Source organism: Schistocerca americana, chromosome 2 (genome assembly GCF_021461395.2).
Source record: "Schistocerca americana isolate TAMUIC-IGC-003095 chromosome 2, iqSchAmer2.1, whole genome shotgun sequence".
Lineage (NCBI taxonomy): Eukaryota > Metazoa > Arthropoda > Insecta > Orthoptera > Acrididae > Schistocerca > Schistocerca americana.
The window spans coordinates 51,141,714-51,163,345 of record NC_060120.1 but is presented as its reverse complement, the minus strand read 5'-3'; positions in this window follow the sequence as shown (position 1 = coordinate 51,163,345).

Genomic DNA, 21,632 nt, shown 5'->3' with positions numbered 1-21,632 from the left:
TTTCCTAGAAATGCTTTTCTGTATTCTTCCTCTTGAAAATAAAGTATCTACTCACTTATTTACCGGATTGTCCTATGGGAGCATATTTGTTTTTCTAAGCGCAGTCGTGTGTATAATGAAACTTTTCCACTCAGTAATAGAACTAAGAAAACTATTATGATAATTCTTCATTTTACAAACACGAAAGCAAAAATTTTAGCATTTTACAATGAGCTCTGATTAACAGACATGACATTTTGTTGATTATTTATACAGCAAATAATTAAGTCAATTGTGGATACTTACTCCGTGAGCTCGATTTGTTAATATGTTCGCTTCAAATGTCTAATTAAGGAAAAGAAACTTTAGTGGGCACAATATGAGTTTAAGAATTGATGCTGTACTCTAACTGGATAATTAATGCTGTGTGTCCTATGGCTGAAGACAACTAATTCAGGAAACCCTCGCAAAAAGGGAAACCCCAAGGGTTCGGATGTCCTCAGATTTCTGAGATAGACAGAGGTGATCAGTCTTGCGTGACAAGTTTCCAAGAACATAGTCTCACCACTAGAAAACTATACGTAATGTACTCGTAGAAATTATAAAGGAGATCAGAGTATTTATGGGTGTCTATAGACAATCATATTTTTACTCGATCGATGCGTGAGAAAGGATATATATATATATCCAGTAGTAAACTGCAGGGAGACCTGCGGGGAATCGGTGATTGGCGGTTGGCGGTGTCGTTGACCCGAAAGTAGATAAATCTATCGGTTGCACATAAATAGGACCAGAAATCTTCAGTACTGTCGCTGCAACATTAACTGCAGTAAAATACCTAGCAATGAGCATAGGGAGCGACTGAACAAGGGAGCATATTTTGGCTCAGATTCATTTGCAGGAATCTTAAGTGAAGAATTGAGAGGTCGCAGACAGTCGAAAATCCCGTCTGCATGTCACTCCACCACTAGAGTGCTCACAGAAGTGTAAGTACTGGTGGACGTGTTTCCAAAAATAATTACCACTGCACGTGCGAGTATGCGCACTGTCGGTGTAAGAGAAGAAGAAGATATAAGCTGCACGGCCGTAATACGACCTCATGGTCAGTCCATTCTCGAGTAGGATGTGGGGTGGGGGTTGTGGGAGGGGAACAAACAGTGTCGTGATGAAAGCCTAAAACTTTCTGTGCTCTTACAGTGACTGAAAGTTGTGTGATTGGATGTGGCTGATCTGTGTAGTTGCTGCCTGGTATTGATCTAACATCTGGTGTAGTGATCATAGAGGAGATTACGGTGCATGCAGAGACATACTGATTTACTCGATCAGGATGTGCGAGTGGAATAGGAACGAAAACATCGGTAATACCTTTATAACTCACGCTATTCACTGTGCAGTTGCTTGTGGAATACGTATTTAGTAATAGGCCCTTATCTCTACGAGGGCTGCGACACCAGTAGGCTACAGCGATTTGCACGGGACTGACGAATGGTGGGAGTTGAGCTGAGTGTAAATAATTGTAACTATTGAATCTAAATAACCGAAGAGAGCTGCTACTGCTTTATTACGCCATCGACTACAAATGGCTAGAAATAGTGCCAATCGTAAAATATCTGGACGTAAGTATCCGCAAGGAGGTGAATTCCTTCATGTACATTAGTGTGATACTTTTTCTCGTTGTCACTGCTCTCTACTTAGTCATTGACGGGCAGCGGCTTGGACTGCCTTCCATGTAATGGAACAGTGCTGTCACAACACGATGCGGTTTAGAGAGGGCCACAGCCAGCCTTACCCGTCAAAATCAGGTAGATGCAAATGTCGTATGTCGAAGACTGAAAGATTTGTGAATGGTTGAAATATGGCGGAGGGGGTGGGGGAGGGGGGAGAGGCAAGCGATATTCTGATAAAATTGGTGGGGAGGTGAGAGGTGATCCCTTTACCGCTTCCTCTAAGTGTTACGAGTAAACTCATTATTTGACATATCAAAAGTGGAAATCAATAACGGGCAAAGGTCCAAAAGACTGACTTCGAATTACTCAGTTCCTTTTTCTTATTTTGACGAAAATATTTCAATGAAAAATGACGAACAATATTACTTGTTTATTGTATGTAGCAAGAGTGAGACAAATATTCCAATTTGTTTTTAAGTTTAATTCCTTTTGTCAATGAAAACAAATATTTTATTGTGAAAATTTCAAAACGTGCTAAATTCCGTAACGGCAAAAACGAGGTAAGTGCCAGTGAAAGAAAACTGAAACATTTATCAGTTTTGTTAAAAATAAACATTTTATAGCTACATTTTACTATCTGTGATTAAACTATTTTTAATACTTTTTTTACTTTTGTAGAGCACAAAGCAATTTCAATTGATTAACTGTTCTAAAAACGTTCTGTTAGCTACTTTCAAATACGGCAACATCCGTTGTAGAGCCTTTTTCTTTTCAGATGACAAATTGTTTTTACATTGATGTGACGGTAAAACAAAGTTATTTTTAATGTCAATGGTAATCCATTTCTTCAAAATCTTGTAAGTGCTCCAGTTTTCTACTTCGTTAAACATTAACCCTACTTTGACGCCACCAGGCGCAATTTTTTCACTTTGATCGAACTACATTTCTAAATATTTATTTTCGTTGTGTCAATAAGTGTATCGGTTGATTTTTTCAAATAAAAATATCCTCGAGATGGAGGATAGTAACCACAAAATGAGTGAACGATCACGGTTACCACGAGAAACCCGAGGGGCCATCAGCACCGGCTAAAGGGGGCCTAGATATTCGGAAGATGGCTTGTAGATAAGCCGAAACTAGTCAATAAAGAAATATTAATGCGATCACGACTGTCGATTTTAACGTAAACACAAAATGGTTATTAGGTGTCACATTCTACATAACTTTTACAAGGTCTTTAGGCACTTGACGCTCTGACATTATTCCAGAATTAAGTTTTTCAATCTGTCACACACTGCAAACAAGCTTTGTGACAGTTAGCACGCTTTAGTCTCACCAGTGGGTCGGCACATACCGGACATGCTACACAACTGGCCATTAAAATTGCTAAACCACGAAGATGACGTGCTACAGACGCGAAATTTAAGCGACAGGGAGAAGTGGCTGTGATATGCAAATGATTAGCTTTTCAGAGCATTCACACAAGGGTGGCGACACCTACAACATGCTGACATGAGGAAAGTTTCCAACCGATTTCTCATACACAAACAGCAGTTGACCGGCGTTGCCTGGTGAAACGTTGTTGTGATGCCTCGTGTAAGGAGGAGAAATGCGTACCATCACGTCTCCGACTTTGATAAAGGTCGGACTGTAGCCTATCGCGATTACGGTTTCTCGTATCGCGACATTGCTGCTCGCGTTTGTCGAGATCCAATGACTGTTAGCAGAATATGGAATCGGTGGGTTCAGGAGGGTAATACGGAAAGCCGTGCTGGATCCCAACGGCCTCGTATCACTAGCAGTCGAGATGACAGGCATCTTATCCGCATGGCTGTAACGGATCGTGCAGCCACGTCTCGATCCCTGAGTCAACAGATGGAGAGGTTTGTGAGACAACAACCATCTACACGAACAGTTCGACGACGTTTGCAGCAGCATGGACTATCAGCTCGGAGACCATGGCTGCGGTTACCGTTGACGCTGCATCACAGACAGGAGCGCCTGCGATGGTGTTCTCGACGACGAACCTGGGTACACGAATGGCAAAACGTCATTTTTTCGGAAGAATCCAGGTTCTGTTTACAGCATCATGATGGTTGCATCCGTGTTTGGCGACATCGCGGTGTATTCGTCATCGCCATACTGGCGTTATCACACGGCGTGATGGTATGGGGTGCCATTGGTTACACGTCTCGGACACCCCTAGTTCGCATTGATGGCACTTTGAACAGTGGACGTTACATTTCAGATGTGTTACGACCCGTTACTCGACACTTCATTCGATCCCTGCTAAACCCTACATTTCAACAGGATAATGCACGACCGCATGTTGCAGGTCCTGTACGGGCCTTTATGGACACAGCAAATGTTCGATTGCTGCCCTGGCCAGCGCATTCTCCAGATCTTTCACCAACTGAATATGTCTGGTCAATGGTAGCCGAGCAACTGGCTCGTCACAATACGCCAGTCACTAGTCTTGATGAACTGTGGTATAGTGTTGAAGCTGCATGGGCAGCTGTACCTGTACACTCCAATCAAGCACTGTGTGAGTCAATTCCCAGGCGTATCAAGGCCAGAGGTGGTTGTTCTGGGTACTGATTTACCACGATCTATGCACCCAAATTGCGTGAAAATGTAATCGCATGTCATTTCTAGTATAATATATTTGTCCAATGAATATCCGTTTATCATCTGCATTTCTTCTTGGTGTAGCAATTTTAAAGGCCAGTGGTGTTTTTTTATGGGTGTTTATGCACTACTAGAAATGATTTCAGCGCTTAGCCAGCTTTTTAGGTAGCTGGCGACGGCACTTAGCTTAGTTTTTCGCGTCTAACTAAAAGAAAAATAAAATAAAATTTGTGGCCTCTAGCCCCACTGTACATACACTCCTGGAAATGGAAAAAAGAACACATTGACACCGGTGTGTCAGACCCACCATACTTGCTCCGGACACTGCGAGAGGGCTGTACAAGCAATGATCACACGCACGGCACAGCGGACACACCAGGAACCGCGGTGTTGGCCGTCGAATGGCGCTAGCTGCGCAGCATTTGTGCACCGTCGCCGTCAGTGTCAGCCAGTTTGCCGTGGCATACGGAGCTCCATCGCAGTCTCTAACACTGGTAGCATGCCGCGACAGCGTGGACGTGAACCGTATGTGCAGTTGACGGACTTTGAGCGAGGGCGTATAGTGGGCATGCGGGAGGCCGGATGGACGTACCGCCGAATTGCTCAACACATGGGGCGTGAGGTCTCCACAGTACATCGATGTTATCGCCAGTGGTCGGCGGAAGGTGCACGTGCCCGTCGACCTGGGACCGGACCGCAGCGACGCACGGATGCACGCCAAGACCGTAGGATCCTACGCAGTGCCGTAGGGGACCGCACTGCCACTTCCCAGCAAATTAGGGACACTGTTGCTCCTGGGGTATCGGCGAGGACCATTCGCAACCGTCTCCATGAAGCTGGGCTACGGTCCCGCACACCATTAGGCCGTCTTCCGCTCACGCCCCAACATCGTGCAGCCCGCCTCCAGTGGTGTCGCGACAGACGTGAATGGAGGGACGAATGGAGACGTGTCGTCTTCAGCGATGAGAGTCGCTTCTGCCTTGGTGCCAATGATGGTCGTATGCGTGTTTGGCGCCGTGCAGGTGAGCGCCACAATCAGGACTGCATACGACCGAGGCACACAGGGCCAACACCCGGCATCATGGTATGGGGAGCGATCTCCTACACTGGCCGTACACCACTGGTGATCGTCGAGGGGACACTGAATAGTGCACGGTACATCCAAACCGTCATCGAACCCATCGTCCTACCATTCCTAGACCGGCAAGGGAACTTTCTGTTCCAACAGGACAATGCACGTCCGCATGTATCCCGTGCCACCCAACCTGCTGTAGAAGGTGTAAGTCAACTACCCTGGCCAGCAAGATCTCCGGATCTGTCCCCCATTGAGCATGTTTGGGACTGGATGAAGCGTCGTCTCACGCGGTCTGCACGTCCAGCACGAACGCTGGTCCAACTGAGGCGCCAGGTGGAAATGGCATGGCAAGCCGTTCCACAGGACTACATCCAGCATCTCTACGATCGTCTCCATGGGAGAACAGCAGCCTGCATTGCTGCGAAAGGTGGATATACACTGTACTAGTGCCGACATTGTGCATGCTCTGTTGCCTGTGTCTATGTGCCTGTGGTTCTGTCATTGTGATCATGTGATGTATCTGACCCCAGGAATGTGTCAATAAAGTTTCCCCTTCCTGGGACAATGAATTCACGGTGTTCTTATTTCAATTTCCAGGAGTGTATGTCTCGCGAAATGACAATAGCGAGAAAATTGGGCAATTACTTCTAAATAGTCCCCGACTGGATCCACAGAATTTTAGCCAAAAGAATGATATGATCACTAAGCCATACAGGAGAGCTGGGTGTCCTACGGAAATTTGTAGCTTATATTGAAATCTGTGGATTGTCGCTGCCGTTCTAATTGACTTTCGACGTTCTGACTCCTCTACTGGAATCTTCTTCAGAACATTCTGGTGTCCCCCCTTAGCTGAACACTGCGAAAAACAGTGTCGTCTTCGCTGGCCAAGTACTCCATGCCCAATACGTCATTGCCTAATTGTTTGTAAAGGCCCTCCCCCATCACGACCCCGCATACCTCTGCCCCTTGCACCCAAACCTGCCACAGCCAATCCCCCCCCTCCGCCCCCCCCCCCCCCCCCGCCAAGCACTCCTGCCCAGCACGCTCCCAGTTGTCAACGTTAGCCGGCCGCAGTGGCTGAGCGGTTCTAGGCGCTACAGTCTGGAACCGCGCGGCCGCTGGGGTCGCAGGTTCGAATCCTGCCTCGGGCATGGATGTGTGTGATGTCCTTAGGTTAGTTAGGTTTAAGTAGTTCTAAGTTCTAGGGGACTGATGACCTCAGAAGTTAAGTCCCATAGTGCTCAGAGCCATTTGAACCACTATCGCTCTACAACAAATGATTTGATTTGCGGTTATTACTGCAGAATCTGAACGTTGACATTGGCGACATAAATTACACCAAAAATGTTGTGATCCTTAGCAAGAATAATTGAAATGACCTTATGCCCATTACAAAATCGTCTTCCATAATATTATGTTAGTTCAAATCTGTGATCAAGTGGACAGTCAGGAGTGATAAGAAAGGGAACGGTCAATGGTGTTAAAGGAGGAGACGTATGGATCACTTAAAGTTTTCTCTGCGTAGCGGTTCTAGGCGTTTCAGTGCGGAACCGCGCTGCTGCTACGGTCGCAGGTTCGAATCCTGCCTTGGGCATGGATGTGTGTGATGTCCTTGGGTTGTTAAGTTTAAGTAGTTCTATATCTAGGGGACTGATGACCTCAGATGTTAAGTCCCATAGTGTTCAGAGCCATTTAAAGCCATTTTCTATGCGTATTCAATTCTCCAAGTTCGTCGCTGTGAGACACAGTATCAAGGCAGAGTGACCATTTTACCCACACAGAAATGAAAATGTCACTGCGAGAGGGATATTGGAAAAAATCGATAATGAGTCATTGAAAGTCATTTCTAATTAATATAGAAATCTTATAGCTGTAGCCGGCCGTGGTGGTCTCGCGGTTCTAGGCGCGCAGTCCGGAACCGTGCGACTGCTACGGTCGCAGGTTCGAATCCTGCCTCGGGCATGGATGTGTGTGATGTCCTTAGGTTAGTTAGGTTTAAGTAGTTCTAAGTTCTAGGGGACTGATGACCACAGCAGTTGAGTCCCATAGCGCTCAGAGCCATTTGAACCATTTATAGCTGTAACATACAAAGTGAAATTATTCGACATTAAAATGGAGCTTCTGTGGAAGAGCTGCCTGGAATAATGGAGCAGATCCGTGTAGATGGTTATTATGTTTCGCATTTGGACATAACGCAAGATTCTGCAGGGATTTGCAATAAACTTAAGGTTTGTGACTGCCTAATATCAAGCAACGGCTTTTGCATGCCGCTTTATAGTCCAACCCTGTGAGACAAAGACACACACAACTGCGTTTAAACCTGCGACGTGGCTTCTGCATGAGGCTGGTTACTCTACTGCACAGTACGTCGCGTTTCAGTTTTCAGTTGCGCAACATGGTACACACTCACCCCCCCCCCCCCCCCCCCCCCCACACACACACACACGCGCGCGGATGTCTTAACTGTTTCAAGCCAATCGACTGTCTCTCTACAATTGAGCACATGCAAAGTACTGGGTATGTATTTCCGAAATTACTCCACCGCCTTTGGCGGTATGCAATAAATTAGGCTGATTTCCACAAATATCCCGACGACTGAACAATTACCACAACGAAATACATAAACTATCGCCATGAGGAAGCATAACCGTGAGTTATTATTGTATAAAATTAGTATGAGAGCGCGTCCTGTGTGAGAAACAAAGCTTAGAGGTAACAGTTGTAAATATAAGGAGGTATGGTACTTCAATATTGCTGAGTGCATGACTGTGACGTCATAACACTGTCTATTTGCAGAGACAACGATGTTTACATTGTAGTAAACAGAAACAGAGAAGAAGTAATGTGACTTCAACAGTGATAACCGTGGGGAATTTCTAATAATAGCCGAGGTAACGCAATTATATTTCATAACAGATTAGTTGAGAAGGAAGTTCGTTGTGAATAAATGGGAGATAGAGTCACTGATTATGTGATTAAGCGTAACATATTTCCCAATAAACTAAACACATAGTCGTGTACAAACCTGTGTCATGAAGTAAAGATGAACCATAATGCGTACAGATGGCCACAAACTAATTGGAAAGTATAGCTGGTGGTCATCTGTACGCCTTATGGTTTATTTTGTAGTTTTACCCCATGACACAGCTTTCAGTCTGATCTTTTACACAAATATGTTTAGTCAAAAAACATGTCACTTTAAAGCAGTCTCTGTTATTATGGTGCCATTAATTGACCTTGGCGTTAGCTATTATGAAAACTAATTATTTTTTGTTCATGAAAAATAGTATAAATTTTGTACTGATGTTACAGGTATTATTCCTACTCGTACTGACGTTCAGCCATGACGGCAGCGCCACATCTGTCTGCTTTGTGGTTCATTGTGGATTTTTTATCTCGTGGAACAGGTTTTAGTCTGATCGTTCTTCCTTGTTACATACCTTTTACATAAATATGCTTAACGAAAAAGCATGTAATTTTAAAATTGTCTGTTCACATGTTTGCTGCTTTTAAGTCAAGTTGGCCTTGACTCTTTAAAAAAATAACAATCATTTACTTTTCTCGAAAAATTGTAGAATTCTTAAATTGATAGTATTATTTGTATTTGTAATGACGTACCAGCCACGACGGCAGCGCCACGAGGCGCATGCCACCCAGCGCCAACTAGTTCTCTTAAGCAGCACCGTCAACCAGCCACTTCCCTAGGCTGTTAGAAGCACACATGTTTAGGTGAAATCTCATTTTACTGTGTGAAACTGTAAAATCTTTGTCGCTTTTGATGTTACCTGACAACCTTGTCAAAATTGTGTGCTCACTTTGCGTGTATTATGGCTTAAAAATCTTGTTCTTATATGGTGATTTAGTATAGGGACTCAATTTTTACACGTGTGTAATTTTGCGAGATTCCCCTATCCTCACCTACCTTGGTCTCACCATTGACCGTCACCTCACCTGGATCCCTCATCTCCGCTCCATCCGATCCAAAGCCCAGAACTGCCTCTGACTCCTCAAACTCCTCTCTGGTCGGACATGGGGGTTGCACCCCTCTACCATTCTCCACACTTACAAATCCTTAATCTGTTCCATCCTCTGTTATGCCAGTCCTGCCTGGATATCCACCCTCACCCCCCCCCCCACCCCAAATTCTGGAAGTCCCTCCAGATCCTAGAGCGCCATGCACTCTGCCTCGCCTTCCGTATATGCCTCCTTTCCCCCACATGGATCCTCCACGACCTCATTCCTTTCCCCCATCTGCTCCTATTCCTCAAACCTATCTGCATACTTTACACCTTCCGCCGCCTTGATCCCCCTTACCCCCTGGTTGCTCCTCTCCTCTCCTATCCCTGCCCTCTGCCACGCCTTTACTGTTGTGTCCCCCGTACCCTCCATCTCTACACCCTTCATCTCCTTTCCGAAGGTGGCTTCCGTCAACTCTCCCTCCCGGATGATGCCCTCCCTCCCTCCATTTATCCCTCCTCTCAACCCTGATCCTCACCCCCTCTCCTTTCCTGCTCTTTCCCCGGGCTCCCTCTCCCCCCCCCCCTTCCATCCTGTTTTCCTCCTTTCCTAACCTCTCTCTGCCTCCCCTCTTCCCCCTCCCCCCCCCCCCGACTCCTTTTGCATACCCCTCGTCTGGCTTTCCCCCCTCTCTGTCCCATCTGCCCAACACCCGCCCCCCCCCCTCTTAGGGGTCATCATCGTACATCGGCTCCTTTCCCCCCCCCTCCCCCCCCTCCACTTGGTTTTTTCCTCTCCTTCCCCCCTTTTCCTTTCCTATCATCTGGCCAGGTTCTACCCATCTGCCCTAGGCTGTGATCGCCAATTTTTTAGTGCAGTGTTCAAGTGAATGTTCAGTGTTGTTGGTCTTTCCAAAGTGTTGCGAAAAGAAACCATGCTGTCGCTGGGTGTAAGTTTTATATCTCTTGCGAACAGAAACCAAACTGTCGCCGTGATTTTTTATTTGTCTCTCTATTCTTTTACCTGTCTGCTTCATATGTATTTTATTAGCATCATCAACCCTTTGTTTTATGTTTTAAGTTCCACGATTTTCCGCCATTTTACCATTTAAGTCACCGATTTTATCACCTGTTTTTATTATTTATTATTTTCGTCTTATTAAAACAAATTCTGTAGGCTGAATAGCGGCGTACTAAGATGCTGCCAGCCCGCCCCCTTCGGGGGAATCGAAACTCAAACAAGAAAAAAAAAATTGCGAGATTGTAATATATATATATATATATATATATCACCAGGTCATATGAAGATGGGCAGAGCTGGAAACGCGTAATGAATAAGAAAAGGGTCTAAACACATTCTGTGACTATAATTTCGCGACCAAGCAGCCATTATAAGGCAGTTATTATTCTTGTGATTATAATGGTCGCATGCCTCTACCAAGACTTTCACTCATGTCTATGGCACGTATCAGAGTACTGACATGTGGTTCTGAGTAGACAAGACTGGTTTCTGACGCAACAACTTAGATCTGAAGATGATCCAGAGTGATCGAAACATGCAATCTAATTAAAAATGTGCAACTGAGACGGAATAATAAATGAGAATTATCTTAAATATCTATACAGCTGCCGAATCTCTCAAGCCTATTACATCGACTATAGCTAATCGGTAAAACTAAATGTCTAATGATAAGTGCTAAACGGTGACCGATAAATACCTAATGCCTTATGCATAGTGTCCACTGGTTAGTGTCATCACTGTTCAATGAGCGTCTTTGACCACTGACCATCACTGATCAAATGGCTTCAAATGGCTCTGAGCACTATGGGACTCAACTGCTGAGGTCATTAGTCCCCTAGAACTTAGAACTAGTTAAACCTAACTAACCTAAGGACATCACAAACATCCATACCCGAGGCAGGATTCGAACCTGCGACCGTAGCGGTCTTGCGGTTCCAGACTGCAGCGCCTTTAACCGCACGGCCACTTCGGCCGGCCATCACTGATCACTGAACAGAGCTGGTCACTGACCATTTCTTTGGTTTTTTACTGTCTGATTGTGGCACCATTTTTTCCTGACACATGGGTAAATCTTAATGTAAATCGTGAATATTTTCAGGCTGTTCAAGATCTACTTCCAATATGTACCCTGTGTTCGAATCGTCTGGAATCTTTTCCGCACTAAAATTTGATGCTCACTGAATGAAACCATTTAAAATTGATGCAAGAGGATGCTACACTATCAACCAACTATGTAAGCTATTCACATCAAGGTACATTTTGCAAGATTCATTTATGTTTACATCATAATATACCTGTTGTTGGCAGCTGCACGTCTGGATTAACAGTGAACAATTCTCCGTCTCATGCCTCGAAAGACAAACTGCAGTTTTTCGATAGCGATTATTAGCTGCAAGTCGTCTTTGGTAGTTTTCAGCAAAGCGTCCCACGCCAAATCAGGTCTAATATAACGGGCAGGGTCCAGTTTACATGTCTTAAGCACAGCTAGCGAAATTTTTCAGGAACTTCGAGAAGGAGCAGCACATCAATTTTCAAAAGCATGCGAGAGTATTCTCCAAGTGTCTTACGATTGAATTGCAATGTCTCTCGTGGTGCATTACTGGAACACTCTTTGTGAAATATTTTATATTTTCCCGAATTCTAAGGTATAATAAAGATGTGGCAGGGACTTATTTTTTTTCTTCATTCTCGTCTATCGCCGCGTGGTTTGCGATCAAGAAATGCCCATTGTAATTGCTCAGACTGGAACACGACTGGCACTGAAAACGGGACCTATAATTCACACTGCAGTCGGGATGTGTTACACCTCGGTGTGCACTTCTGAAATGACAGTGATCCCGGTGCTTCACGTCGTCTTCCGTAGATGTTCTCTTGCCGATGTTACAGCGCTTTGCAGAGCCTTTCTCAGGACTTAAGATAATAAAGAGCCGTTCACGATCTCAGCGATTTCATAGAGTTATTGAGTAAACCATTCAGTACAATTGCTGCCTCTGTACAATTTAAACCCGGAATATTTCTGGTTATAGCTGTAGTGTATTTAGTAAGCGACACTGAATGCTCTATGCAAATGTACTTGATCGGACCGCAAACTACGGAGGACGCTACAGTTGCAATCAGCGACTGCTTCCAATATGGATTCCGTATCAGTGCAAATCACGAAAGGCGTACCAATTTATTACTAAATTTGTAAATTTTACTGACTGATTCTTTTCTCTATGCTTGACATTGGTGACTGAACACATAAACTGAGTATGCATGTAATCTTTCCTGGGAGTAAAAATAATATAGTCATCGTTCACATATTACTATATAGGGTGGTCCATTGATCGTGACCGGGCCAAATATCTCACGAAATAAGCGTCAAACGAAACACTACAAAGAACGAAACTTGTCTAGCTTGAAGGAGAAAACCAGATGGCGCTACGGTTGGCCCGCTAGATGGCGCTACCATAGGTCAAACGGATATTAACAGTTTTTTTTAAAAATAGGAACTCCTATTTTTTTACGTATTCGTGTAGTACGTAAAGAAATATGAATGTTTTAGTTGGACCACTTTTTTCGCATTGTGATAGTCATCACCAGATGGCTCACAATTTTAGACGAACAGTTGGTAACAGGTAGGTTTTTTAAATTAAAATACAGAACGTAGGTACGTTTGAATATTTTATGTCTGTTGTTCCAATGTGATACATGTACCTTTGTGAAGTTATAATTTCTGAGAATGCATGCTGTTACAGCGTGATTACCTGTAAATACCACATTAATGCAATAAATGCTCAAAATGATGTCCGTCAACCTCAATGCATTTGGCCATACGTGTAACGACATTCCTCTCAATAGCGAGTAGTTCGCCTTCCGTAATGTTCGCACATGCATTGACAATGCGCTTACGCATGTTGTCAGGCGTTGTCGGTGGATCAGGATAGCAAATATCTTCAACTTTTCCCACAGAAATAAATCCGGGGACGTCAGATCCGGTGAACGTGCGGGCCTTGGTATGGTGCTTCGACTACCCATCCACCTGTCATGAAATATGCTATTCAATACCGCTTCAACCGCACGCGAGCTATGTGCCGGACATCCGTCATGTTGGAAGTGCATCGCCATTCTGCCATACAGTGAAACATCTTGTAGTAACATCGGTAGAACATTACGTAGGAAATGAGCATACATTGCACCATTTAGATTGCCATCGATAAAATGGGGGCCAATTATCCTTCCTCCCATAATGCTGCATCATACACTAACCCGCCAAAGTCGCTGGTGTTCCACTTGTCGCAGCCATCGTGGATTTTCTGTTGCCCAATAGTGCATACTCGTATTATGCCGGTTTACGTTACCGCTGTTGCTGAATGACGCTTCGTCGCTAAATAGAACGCGTGCTAGAAATCTGTCATCGTCCCGTAACTTCTCTTCTGCCCAGTGGCAGAACTGTACACGACGTTCAAAGTCGTCGCCATGCAATTCCTGCTGCATAGAAATATGGTACGGATGCAATCGATGTTGATGTGGGATTCTCAACACCGACGTTTTTGAGATTCCCGATTCTCGCGCAATTTGTCTGCTACTGATGTGCGGATTAGCCACGACAGCAGCTAAAACACCTACTTGGGCATCATCATTTGTTGCAGGTCGTGGATGACGTTTCAGACGTGGCTGAACACTTCCTGTTTCCTTAAATAACGTAACTATCCGGCGAACGGTCCGGACACTTGGATGATGTCGTCCAGGATACCGAGCAGCATACATAGCACACGCCCGTTGGGCATTTTGATCACTATAGCCATACATCAACACGATATCGACCTTTTCCGCAATTAGTAAACGGTCCATTTTAACGCGGGTAATGTATCACGAAGCAAATACCGTCCGCACTGACGGAATGTTGCGTGATACCACGTAATTATTCGTTTGCGAGTATTACAGCGCCATCTATCGCAAAGCGAAAAAAGTGGTCCAACTTAAACATTCATAATTTATTTACGTACTACAGGAATATGCAAAAAAAGGGGTTTCTATTTTTTAAAAAAAACGCAGTTGATATCCGTTTAACCTATGGCAGCGCCATCTAGCGGGCCAACCGTAGCGCCATCTTGTTTCCTCCTTCAATTTAGACAAGTTTCGTCCTTTGTAGTTTTTTTGTTTGACGCTTATTTCGTGAGATATTTGGCCCGGTCACTATCAATGGACCACCCTGTATACCGATGAGAAGGCCTGATGCTACATCATGCTAATATCGACAATATTTTTCATGTAACAGAAATGACATATGGTTATACGTATAGTATTAGCAACCTCCACAATCAATGGATCCACATGTCTATCACGATGGAATTTTGCAATACGTTTTTGTATATCCATCGTTTTGGCAGGATGTCTTCGGGACGACGGCCGTTTACTATTCTGACAAAATAAAACACCTACAGCGGTCCTTATGATTTTATTTTATTTTGTTGCAACCAGTTTCAACGCTTCAATGCAGGTGATGGTTGGAGTGCTGACACATTATCTGCGTATCCAGTTATGCTGGCAATTATGTGACGTATATAGGGATCATATCAACCCGTACCGCATCAACAACAGCCTGTAGATGGCGCATTGAAGCGTTGAAACTGGTTGCAACAAAATAAAATAAAATCATAATGACGGCTGTAGGTGTTTTATTTTGTCACAATTTGTAATATGCAGTGGTACAACTGTAATTTCCTTACCCCTTACCTTCTATAGTCATCCACTCATAATCTTAATACTGGATGCCATAGGCGTTGACAGACACGTCTTCGTTCTGCTTTTGGAAATGTGAAATGTTTGAGCTCTTCAGGGTATGGTACGTTGGCAACCTTTAATTTGTTTGCGCACAGGGTACATTTAGACAGAAAATCTGCATTCTTATATACAGGGTACAACACTGAATGATCTGTGTAAATGTATCAGATCGGAATAGGAGCTAAAGTCTGTAGTGCGACTGCAAGAGCGACTTGTTCCAGTATGCATTCTGTGTCAGCATACATCACTAACGGCATTTTCAGTTTGTTGATTAAACTCATTGAGAGGATAAATTTAATGATTCATTGTAAATGAATTTTATGCAAACATTGATTGCAAAAATAAAAACAGTATAAACTGTATACTTTTTCAATGAAAATTCAGCAACTGCTCATATGATGAAAAAAATTTTGTATGGAAAAAATTATATAATAAAGTTCATACGGAACGTGTTTTTTGTGTTTCAGTTTTGCTTTATACTTGCTCTATTCTTTGCTTCTTTCAGACAACGTTAGCCAGAGCCTATCTATCCCTGAGCTACGCTCAATCTGATCAGGATAGCTGAAACATGCAGAGATTTCCGCCCTTCTCTCTGTCTCTTTCTCTTTCTCTCTCTCTCTCTCTCTATCTCTCTCTCTCTCTCTCTCTCTGCACTGATCGACACCTCCTTCTCTGTTTCTCAGTCACGCAGCAGCAGGAGATAACATCTAATAATGAGACGTAGGTGGATTACTGTACGCAAACACATTACATCAGATGAGATTTAATGAGGAATTTAAATGACGAGACAGTACAGAATTTCTTAAAAAATTTGTTACAGTTTGTGGGAAAACTGACAAGAAATGATTACTGATCACACGTATGTTTAAGGAGTATAGTATATTTGACTTACGAAGTACAAAGACCTGTGCAAAAGAGAGAGAGAGAGAGAGAGAGAGAGAGAGAGAGAGAGAAGGGTCACGGGTGTGGACAGTATTTCTTACATGTAAATACAGAGGGAAAATATTACTTTGACTGAGAGAGGTGTTTAACGAGTGTACTATTTGACGTAAGAAATCCGAAGGCATTAAATGTTTCTAAGGAGCACAGAATTTGGCATACGCAAGGGACATTTTGTGTATATAATATGCACATTTGTTCTTGGAGTAATTTTTAATTTTGCAGCAGAGGTAGGCCTATGTATGTATACACCATTTTTGTCAATCGTAAGAATAATATTACTCCAGTGGTATGGGAATAACTTTTGGAAATAATAAATACTTTTCAAGAGAAATAATGCAGATCGTTGTCTTTCAAAGAGAGGATACGTAATTTTTTCACAGCTTAACGGGCACATTATTATTATACTACGCTCTGATGGGGCCAGAAATAATGTAATTTGAGACAATTTTTACGTTATGCTGTAACTGGTTGGAGATAGGGAGAAGGTGACGTAGGCACGAAGCACAGTCGGTTTGTTTCCATCGTCTTCGATGTTGCTAATATTGAATTACAACTGACTGGAGATAGGGTAGGGGAAAGGGAGCAAGGGAGAGCGGAATAAGGCTTTTGACTGTACTGATTGGAATGAAGAGGAAGTGAGGGGGAAAATAAAATACACAAATGATCTCTTTGCATCACATAGCTTAGCAGATTGGCTGCAGAAAAGGAAAGAGAGGGGTATAAAGCACACAACTGGACGATTTCCATCACCTTGGATTTTTAATTCTGCACTGTATGATTGATTGGAAACAAGACAAGGGGAACTATAGCGCAAACAGTTGATCTGTACACAATTAACGTCACCACTTGAGACCCCTTTTATGCCGAAAATACTGTGTGTCTTTGACTTTCAAGGGAATAATGATGCTTTTAGGTTAAGGTTGCCTAATGTTTACCACGTATCTGGCGCCATTTTCTAATACAATGCTCTGATTAGTTCAAAAAAGAGGAGAAGGTATGGAGCACACACTTAGTCTATTTCCACCGTTCTGGATTTTTATTACGACACAGGAAAGAGGAGGGTTATAATGCACAAGATTGGTCTTTACATAAGTAACGTAACTTTACACCGTCCTTCTGCTGGAAATAATGAATGTCTTTCATTTTCTTGACTTTAATGACACTTTTTAGTTCAATATCTCTAACGTTGAAAGAAATAATGAGAATCTTTGACTTTCAAGTGGAAGTTGCGTAATTTTTACTACACATCTGGCGTCATTTTTACAGATCATTTAAATACATACTCCGATTAGTTGGAGATTAGACGGGGCATTGTGTATAAGTCACAAAACTGGTCTGTTTCCGTTGTTCTGGACTTTTATACCGCACTATAATTTGTTAGAGATATTGGGAGGGGGCAAAGGAGGAGGAAGTATTAAATTTTCTATTAGTGCAATTCTGTCTCTGCAATCTTGGATTTTTTAATCTCCATGATTGGCTGGAGATAAAGATCACTGCAGTGTGATAGGTTGGAGATGGGTGAGGAGGGGCAGAAGCTTTTAATATTCCACTAACGCAACTGGACCATTTCGACCATCTTCAGTTTATAACACTGTGTCATGATTGTCTGGAGATGAGTAGGAATTGTGGCTTCACACTGATAACGATGATGATATCACTGATAGGGATGATGACATCATAGATGAAAGTAATGATATCACTGCTGATGTCACGAATACAAGGTCGTCGATAATGTCATGCATGACATCACTCATAAGGATGATGGCATCACTGTTCATAGTCAGGAGATACATGACAACCGCGCGGAGTGGCCGCGGGATTTGAGGTGCCATGCACGGATTGTGCGGCCCCTCCCGCCGGAGGTTCGAGTCCTCCCTCGGACATGGTTGTGTGTGTTGTTGTTGGCATAAGTTAGTTTCAGTAGTGTGTCCAGGGACCGATGATCTCAGCAGTTTGGTTCCTTCGGAAGTCACACACATTTGAACACAAGAGACAGGATAGCACAAAAGTGTGGTAGATAGTACATAGACCTATCACTAAGCGAAACGCATTAGTACGCATTATTGAGGAGCAAAGAGGGATTTCAAATACATGAAGTGGAAAGGCGTTACGTAGATATTCAGGGTGTAAATTTTAAGCTGACCAACCAGATAACTCGAAAAATAGGCTTCATACAAAAAAATTTGTAGAATGCAAAGTTGATAATTTTCGAGGGGGACATCTGCTGGTGCTAAAATTAGCCCGCCACCCCAGCCCCCTGGCGGTGGGGCGGGAGGCAGATTTACAATTTCAAATGGGAACCCCATTTTTTATCGCAGAATCAGATTCTAAATAAAAAACTACGTACATTTTGTCTTAAAAAATTGAATCTTCGTAGTTGGCGCTGTAATTGAAGAAAATACATGTTCTCATTTTTGCGTGGAAAATTGTTAGGGATAAATAAAACATACTTATTTACATCGTAAATTTTGATTCGCTAAAACTAAAACTTTCCCTCTCTCCCTGTAGGGCGGGGTTTGTGAGAGAGAAATTAGGGTTTTACAAATGTTGACCAAAATATTAATTTTTTTGCGCAGATTCGGGTAAGTTTTGTTTGTTTCGTTGTCGTAAGGCTACACAACTTTTAATTATCAAACAAATCATCTGACTAGCTAACTAACTAACCAAACATCCTACTTACTAACAAGTGAACTCATTAATTAAAAAACTAACTGACTCACGAACCTAATTTCTTATTAGATTCGGAGTAATCACTCTTGTTTGTCGAGAAGTCTCACAACTGGGGTGCTTGCTTAGTTTGAGTATTTTAGTTTCGGGTGGAAAAACGTAGAAAACGAAGTTCAAAAATTTATTGACTTAAATCACATTGTTCACACCTTTATTTTATTTTGGATTATCGCGGCTGTTATGCCGTTTACATTTTTAGAATTATGTTCGACAATCGATATCCCACTGAGCCCTGATCGATAATCGATGCTCTTACCCACCCTTGCTAATGAGCACCGTAATGTTTCGGAGTGCCGCCAATAGGTGGCGCAGGGACGAGAAATTAGCCCTTTCTCGTAGTAAGACTGGGCTTTAGAACTTATAAGTATTAATGTAATTAACACACTGTATCTTTTACCCGTCTCAGCATTCAGACAGCAATACATCGTTTATAACTATTGTCTTTTGTGTGACTTATGTTTGATTACCTTGTGTGACTGCGTTCGCGGCTGTTGCTCGCTACCAGTCGCGTTTGACGCGGAGATAGTATTGCTAGGCGGAATTCCGCCGAGGGGACCGCTTCTCGCTCACAGAATTTCTAACCCTGCCTTTCTCGACGCCCCTTATCTTTCCTCTCTTCAGATTAATGGGTGGCATATGTCATTATGACTTATCTTTCTGTGGAAGAAAAAATTGAGATGGTGTACATTTATGAAGAAAGTGGGAAAAATTTTGACGATGCAGTCGTGCTTTATGCGCAGCGTTTCCTTAGCCAAGTACGATCACAGTCCTCTTTTGTTAGAGTTATTGAACAAATTTTCTGCGGAAGGTAGTGTGAACCAGAAAAAAAGAAACCGTGCAGCTACTGTTTGTGGAGAAAACAACCAAGTGGCAGTCCTAGCTGCTGTGGCTCATAATCAACATGCGAGCACAAGAGAAATATCAAGGCAATCAGGAATTTCACACATGAGTGTTTGGAAAATCCTGAAGCCCCACAAATTTCATCCATATCATGTATCCATAAATCAGGAACTACATGGCGATGACTTCCAAAACAGTCTAACGTTTTCAGAATGAGAGCTTCTGTAAAGTTTGGAAGGTAGGAGACGAGGTACTGGCAGAAGTAAACCTGTGAGGACGAGGAGTGAGTCGTGCTTGGGTAGCTCAGTTGGTGCCGGCACGGTAGCTCAGCGTGTTCGGTCAGAGGGCTGCTCGCCCTCTGTAATTAAAAAAAAAAAACAAAACTGAGTTAATCGATCATCAACGAACTTAAACGGATGTCTTACGATGTCCTCCCCGAGCAGATACAACGAACAAAAGCGAACAAAATGAGATTAAAAAAAAAAAAAAAGTTGGTAGAGCACTTGCCCGCGAAAGGCAAAGGTCCCGAGTTCGAGTCTCGGTAGGGCACACAGTTTTCATCTGCCAGGAAGTTTCAGTCTACGTTTTGTCACTGAGCAGTTCAGTGGATCCAAACAAACCAAAACTTTTTTGGCAGAGTACTTTTCTCCGATGAGGCAACATTCACAAACCACGGCGAAGTTAATCGCCATAACATGCATTACTGGAGTGAACAGAACCCCCACTGGATTTGAGAAGTCAACCCTCAGTAACCTTGGTCAGTTAATGCTTGGTGTGGTATAATGGCGATAAACCGATCGGTCCATATTTTATCGGCGGTAGTTTGAATGGCAACAAATATCGAAACCTACTTGAAAATGAACTGCCAAATCTATTTGAAGACCTGAGCATCGAATTTCGACAAAACATGTGGTTTCAACATGATGGTTGTCCAGCGCATTATTCATTAGTAGCGTGCGATGTACTAGATCGACTTTACCATGGTCGCTGGATCGGCAGGGCAGGTCTTGTGAATTGGCCAGCCACATCGCCTGATCTTACCTCGCCAGACCTTTTCTGATGGTGTTATCTAAAAGATACCGTTTGTCAGGAAACGCCTACCACTTGCGGAAACATGAAGCAAAGAATAAGAGATGCTTGCGCTGCAATTACACCAGACATGTTATCAAGATGTGTGCAGGCATTTACAGAACGAGTCAATAAATGCACCGAAGTTGGAGGTCATCGCTTTGAACATTTTATTTAATAAAACGGTGAGATGCAAAGGGTTTACGAACAACAAGCAGGCTGAAAGTGAGCGGCGTGGGAGCTCACTGGAAACAAGCACCCAGAAATTCATTTACTTGCAAGTGCTTGCAAATAATCAACAATAAAACTAAACCAATCGTCCCTTTTCAGGACCACCAAATCTTAAACGGGAATACGTTCATCTTTAATTAGCTGAGTGGGATATCACTTATCGTGCATAATTCTAAAAATGTAAACGACGTAACAGCAGCGATATTCCGAAACAAAATAAAGGTGTGAACAATGTGATTTAAGTCAATAAATTAATGAATGTCGTTTTCTACGTTTTCCCACCCGAAACTAAAATACTCGAACTAAGCAAGCACCCCAGTTGTGAGACTTCTCGACAAACAAGAGTGATTACTCCGAATCTGATAAAAAAATTAGGTTCATGAGGCAGTTAGTTTTTTAATTAATAAGTTCGCTTCTTAGTAAGTAGGATGTTTGGTTAGTTGCTAGCTAGTCAGATGATTTGTTTCATAATTAAGTGTTGTGTTGCCTCATGACCTTGAAACAAACAAAACTTATCCGAATCTGCGGAAAAATTAATATTTTTGTCAACATTTGTAAAACTCTAATTTAGAATGTGAGACTGCAACAAAAAATGGGGTTCCCACTTGAAATTGTAAAGTTGCCTCCCGCTCCACCCCCAGGGGGCTGGGGCGGCGGGCTAATTTTAGCACCAGCTGACGTCCCCCTTCGAAAACAATCAACTTTGGATTCTACAGATTTTTTCGTGTGAA